Below are 6,424 nucleotides of genomic sequence, written 5' to 3' on the forward strand. Positions count from 1 at the left end.
CCATGTTGTCCCCTAACCTAACCCATGTTGTCCCCTAACCTAACCCATGTTGTCCCCTAACCTAACCCATGTTGTCCCCTAACCTAACCCATGTTGTCCCCTAACCTAACCCATGTTGTCCCCTAACCTAACCCATGTTGTGCCCTAACCTAACCCATGTTGTGCCCTAACCTAACCCATGTTGTGCCCTAACCTAACCCATGTTGTGCCTTAACCTAACCCATGTTGTCCCCTAACCTAACCCATGTTGTCCCCTAACCTAACCCATGTTGTCCCCTAACCTAACCCATGTTGTCCCCTAACCTAACCCATGTTGTCCCCTAACCTAACCCATGTTGTGCCTTAACCTAACCCATGTTGTCCCCTAACCTAACCCATGTTGTCCCCTAACCTAACCCATGTTGTCCCCTAACCTAACCCATGTTGTCCCCTAACCTAACCCATGTTGTCCCCTAACCTAACCCATGTTGTCCCCTAACCTAACCCATGTTGTCCCCTAACCTAACCCATGTTGTCCCCTAACCTAACCCATGTTGTGCCCTAACCTAACCCATGTTGTCCCCTAACCTAACCCATGTTGTGCCTTAACCTAACCCATGTTGTGCCTTAACCTAACCCATGTTGTCCCCTAACCTAACCCATGTTGTCCCCTAACCTAACCCATGTTGTGCCTTAACCTAACCCATGTTGTGCCGTAACCTAACCCATGTTGTGCCTTAACCTAACCCATGTTGTGCCTTAACCTAACCCATGTTGTGCCTTAACCTAACCCATGTTGTGCCTTAACCTAACCCATGTTGTGCCTTAACCTAACCCACGTTGTCCCCTAACGTAACCCACGTTGTCCCCTAACGTAACCCACGTTGTCCCCTAACGTAACCCACGTTGTCCCCTAACGTAACCCACGTTGTCCCCTAACGTAACCCACGTTGTCCCCTAACGTAACCCACGTTGTCCCCTAACGTAACCCACGTTGTCGCCTATCGTAACCCACGTTGTCGCCTAAACCTGCTCTGTAATTGTTATACGACTCGTTCAATTAGTGTAGTGTTGCCCACCCGCAACCCTCGCAATATAGTTCGCTACTCGCACTGCCCGCTCCCCTGTGTATCGCTTCATGTTAAACACCTTGCAAGTCTTGCTGACTTTCCACATGCTCCTGCTGTACACTGTAATGTGGATGGCAGCAGGGCGTACATGCCGCCCCCCCCCCCCCCCCCACCTCTCCCCACGTCCCCACCTTGCCCCCTGCCTTCGCAAGGTGGTTGGTGACAAGTTTGCATGTTCAATGCCCTTCGCATGCGACGTACGCAGGCTACGTTGTGGTGCGGCCTGTGTCAACTGTCCGCTGATGTCGTACGCGTGAACCACAATCTGTACTGCACATTCGTCCTTATGTACTGAATGATACATCGTGGCACATGTGTGACCGTACAACGACTGCGCCCAAAAACGGCGGACCATACAGTGCAAATATTGTGCACGCAGCTACGTGTCGTCTCCCTATGAGAGCTGGATTGCAGTGTGGTACGCCATAGAGACGTGTGGGAGGAACGGACGCCGTGGATGGCGATCAGCATGAGCTGTCTGTTGATGTATTCGGACCTAGTCGTCTCTCCTCACACACCGTGATGGCATGGTGCAGCGCGTTCCATATCTGCGACATGCTACAGAAGCCGGTTGACAGTCGTTCGAGCAATGGACATCGCATACGTACGGGGGCCACCTTCCACGTATTGTCTAGGCGTGCACATTTTGTTGCGTGTATGTGGGCAGACGTAGTGTGGCGTGACACCTGACACAGGCATGCAATAATGGTTGAAGTTGCAAATGGCGATGGACGCCTACGTTTTCTGGTGAAGTTACGCAAATGAAGAAATGGTAACCCGTTGTGGTGCGGTTGTTCTCGCTAGGGGTGAATCGGTGATGGCGACGATAGGTTGAGGTACTAACCGGTTGTTCCAGCGATACCCACCATGCCGACGAAACTGAACGGCATCTGGGTGTGAAGCGATACGCGGCGGTGGCTGGGTGGGACCGTCCCCGGCCGGTGAGGGGGCGCCTCCCGGCGTGCTGGCCGCGCGGTGCGTGGGCGCACGCGCTACAGCCGGCTGGTGGGGGCGGCCAGTGGCAGGCGCGCCGGCCGACGGACGCGGCAGGCGTCGCAGCTGCGCGCCGGCGCACCCTGCGCGCGGCGCCGTGCGGCCAAAGTAGGTCCTCGCGGGCCCGGTGCGAAGCGCGGTGGACATCTGCAGTGTGCTGGTCCGATTGAGGACTGTGTGCGTTGAGGATGCGCCGCCGCCCGGCGCTCGGCGCCGCGACGCCGTCTGCTGCTCGGTCGCCCCAGCGGTTCTCGCTGGTGGTTTGTATCGCAGCTGTGCGGATGTGTTGGCGTGTGCGCTGTGCTGGGAGAGTTCGCTTCGGCACCCAAGTGGGGCTTTTGTCCTTCTGTGGCGCTGGCGTTGGAGCTGCCGGTCACCGTAGGTGGCGCGTGTTGTCTCCCGCCGGCAATGCCACGACAGCACGCTCCCGGGCCTCTGTCGGCAGCGGCAAGCTCAGTTGGGAGCACGGGTGGTCGCACCGAAAGCGTCTACTCGCCTAACTCCGGGCGATTGCGCCTCTCTCGAACCCGACCAAGTACTTGGGACGGCGCTGCGCGCCGCCGGGACCTGAGAGGGTTTCGAGGTGTATTGTGCAGGGGAGCTCAGCCTCCTCCTGTTTGCAGAATGATTGAGCGGACGCTTGCGTGTTCGCGCGGGCCCCCGGGACACACTCCCGGGCGGCCGGCTGCTCAGCTCTAGTTGACGCAGCTCCCTGGTTGATCCTGCCAGTAGTCATATGCTTGTCTCAAAGATTAAGCCATGCATGTCTCAGTACAAGCCGCATTAAGGTGAAACCGCGAATGGCTCATTAAATCAGTTATGGTTCCTTAGATCGTACCCACGTTACTTGGATAACTGTGGTAATTCTAGAGCTAATACATGCAAACAGAGTCCCGACCAGAGATGGAAGGGACGCTTTTATTAGATCAAAACCAATCGGTCGGCTCGTCCGGTCCGTTTGCCTTGGTGACTCTGAATAACTTTGGGCTGATCGCACGGTCCTCGTACCGGCGACGCATCTTTCAAATGTCTGCCTTATCAACTGTCGATGGTAGGTTCTGCGCCTACCATGGTTGTAACGGGTAACGGGGAATCAGGGTTCGATTCCGGAGAGGGAGCCTGAGAAACGGCTACCACATCCAAGGAAGGCAGCAGGCGCGCAAATTACCCACTCCCGGCACGGGGAGGTAGTGACGAAAAATAACGATACGGGACTCATCCGAGGCCCCGTAATCGGAATGAGTACACTTTAAATCCTTTAACGAGTATCTATTGGAGGGCAAGTCTGGTGCCAGCAGCCGCGGTAATTCCAGCTCCAATAGCGTATATTAAAGTTGTTGCGGTTAAAAAGCTCGTAGTTGGATTTGTGTCCCACGCTGTTGGTTCACCGCCCGTCGGTGTTTAACTGGCATGTATCGTGGGACGTCCTGCCGGTGGGGCGAGCCGAAGGCGTGCGACCGCCCCGTGCGTGCTCGTGCGTCCCGAGGCGGACCCCGTTGAAATCCTACCAGGGTGCTCTTTATTGAGTGTCTCGGTGGGCCGGCACGTTTACTTTGAACAAATTAGAGTGCTTAAAGCAGGCAAGCCCGCCTGAATACTGTGTGCATGGAATAATGGAATAGGACCTCGGTTCTATTTTGTTGGTTTTCGGAACCCGAGGTAATGATTAATAGGGACAGGCGGGGGCATTCGTATTGCGACGTTAGAGGTGAAATTCTTGGATCGTCGCAAGACGAACAGAAGCGAAAGCATTTGCCAAGTATGTTTTCATTAATCAAGAACGAAAGTTAGAGGTTCGAAGGCGATCAGATACCGCCCTAGTTCTAACCATAAACGATGCCAGCCAGCGATCCGCCGCAGTTCCTCCGATGACTCGGCGGGCAGCCTCCGGGAAACCAAAGCTTTTGGGTTCCGGGGGAAGTATGGTTGCAAAGCTGAAACTTAAAGGAATTGACGGAAGGGCACCACCAGGAGTGGAGCCTGCGGCTTAATTTGACTCAACACGGGAAACCTCACCAGGCCCGGACACCGGAAGGATTGACAGATTGATAGCTCTTTCTTGATTCGGTGGGTGGTGGTGCATGGCCGTTCTTAGTTGGTGGAGCGATTTGTCTGGTTAATTCCGATAACGAACGAGACTCTAGCCTGCTAACTAGTCGCGTGACATCCTTCGTGCTGTCAGCGATTACTTTTCTTCTTAGAGGGACAGGCGGCTTCTAGCCGCACGAGATTGAGCAATAACAGGTCTGTGATGCCCTTAGATGTTCTGGGCCGCACGCGCGCTACACTGAAGGAATCAGCGTGTCTTCCTAGGCCGAAAGGTCGGGGTAACCCGCTGAACCTCCTTCGTGCTAGGGATTGGGGCTTGCAATTGTTCCCCATGAACGAGGAATTCCCAGTAAGCGCGAGTCATAAGCTCGCGTTGATTACGTCCCTGCCCTTTGTACACACCGCCCGTCGCTACTACCGATTGAATGATTTAGTGAGGTCTTCGGACTGGTACGCGGCATTGACTCTGTCGTTGCCGATGCTACCGGAAAGATGACCAAACTTGATCATTTAGAGGAAGTAAAAGTCGTAACAAGGTTTCCGTAGGTGAACCTGCGGAAGGATCATTACCGACTAGACTGCATGTCTTTCGATGTGCGTGTCGTGTCGCGCAACACGCTACCTGTACGGCTCGCAGTAGCCGTGCGCCGCGTGCGGAACCACGCGTGCCTCTCAAAACTAGCGGCAATGTTGTGTGGTACGAGCGCTGAAGCGCTGGAGCGGCTGGCCTGCGGCACCTGGCGCCTGGCGCCGGTTTTGAATGACTTTCGCCCGAGTGCCTGTCCGCTCCGGTGTGGAGCCGTACGACGCCCGTCGGCCGTGAGGCCGTTGGACACAGAACGCTGGAACAGGGGCCGCCACACGCCTCACTCCCGCCTATGCGACCGTCTCGAAAGAGACGGCGGAAACTTGAGAAAAGATCACCCAGGACGGTGGATCACTCGGCTCGTGGGTCGATGAAGAACGCAGCAAATTGCGCGTCGACATGTGAACTGCAGGACACATGAACATCGACGTTTCGAACGCACATTGCGGTCCATGGATTCCGTTCCCGGGCCACGTCTGGCTGAGGGTCGGCTACGTATACTGAAGCGCGCGGCGTTTGCCCCGCTTCGCAGACCTGGGAGTGTCGCGGCCGCCTGTGGGGCCGGCCGCGTCTCCTCAAACGTGCGATGCGCGCCCGTCGCCTGGCGGTTCGCATACCGGTACTTTCTCGGTAGCGTGCACAGCCGGCTGGCGGTGTGGCGTGCGACACCTCGTACAACGACCTCAGAGCAGGCGAGACTACCCGCTGAATTTAAGCATATTACTAAGCGGAGGAAAAGAAACTAACAAGGATTCCCCCAGTAGCGGCGAGCGAACAGGGAAGAGTCCAGCACCGAACCCCGCAGGCTGCCGCCTGTCGTGGCATGTGGTGTTTGGGAGGGTCCACTACCCCGACGCCTCGCGCCGAGCCCAAGTCCAACTTGAATGAGGCCACGGCCCGTAGAGGGTGCCAGGCCCGTAGCGGCCGGTGCGAGCGTCGGCGGGACCTCTCCTTCGAGTCGGGTTGCTTGAGAGTGCAGCTCCAAGTGGGTGGTAAACTCCATCTGAGACTAAATATGACCACGAGACCGATAGCGAACAAGTACCGTGAGGGAAAGTTGAAAAGAACTTTGAAGAGAGAGTTCAAAAGTACGTGAAACCGTTCTGGGGTAAACGTGAGAAGTCCGAAAGGTCGAACGGGTGAGATTCACGCCCATCCGGCCACTGGCCTCCGCCCTCGGCAGATGGGGCCGGCCGCCCGCGCGGAGCAATCCGCGGCGGGGTCGTGTCCGGTTGCCTTTCCACTCGCCGCGGGGTGGGGCCGTTCCGGTGTGCGGTGGGCCGCACTTCTCCCCTAGTAGGACGTCGCGACCCGCTGGGTGCCGGCCTACGGCCCGGGTGCGCAGCCTGTCCTTCCGCGGGCCTCGGTTCGCGTCTGTTGGGCAGAGCCCCGGTGTCCTGGCTGGCTGCCCGGCGGTATATCTGGAGGAGTCGATTCGCCCCTTTGGGCGCTCGGGCTCCCGGCAAGCGCGCGCGGTTCTTCCCGGATGACGGACCTACCTGGCCCGGCCCCGGACCCGCGCCGCTGTTGGCTCGGGATGCTCTCGGGCGGAATAATCGCTCCCGTCAGCGGCGCTTCAGCTTTGGACAATTTCACGACCCGTCTTGAAACACGGACCAAGGAGTCTAACATGTGCGCGAGTCATTGGGCTGTACGAAACCTAAAGGCGTAATGAAAGTGAAGGTCT

The 6,424-nt window shown here is 57.1% G+C and overlaps 2 non-coding genes across 2 annotated transcripts; both read left to right on the forward strand.

Moving 5' to 3' along the window:
* Window positions 1-2,811: 2,811 nt before the first annotated feature.
* LOC124741862 lies at window positions 2,812-4,720 on the forward strand. The gene has a single exon (XR_007010090.1). It is a non-coding gene; the product is annotated as a small subunit ribosomal RNA (ribosomal RNA).
* Window positions 4,721-5,072: 352 nt separating this feature from the next.
* Window positions 5,073-5,227, forward strand: LOC124741860. Its single transcript, XR_007010088.1, has one exon. It is a non-coding gene; the product is annotated as a 5.8S ribosomal RNA (ribosomal RNA).
* The last annotated feature ends 1,197 nt before the right edge of the window (window positions 5,228-6,424 follow it).

The sequence above is a fragment of the Schistocerca piceifrons genome, unplaced genomic scaffold (assembly GCF_021461385.2).
Source record: "Schistocerca piceifrons isolate TAMUIC-IGC-003096 unplaced genomic scaffold, iqSchPice1.1 HiC_scaffold_202, whole genome shotgun sequence".
Lineage (NCBI taxonomy): Eukaryota > Metazoa > Arthropoda > Insecta > Orthoptera > Acrididae > Schistocerca > Schistocerca piceifrons.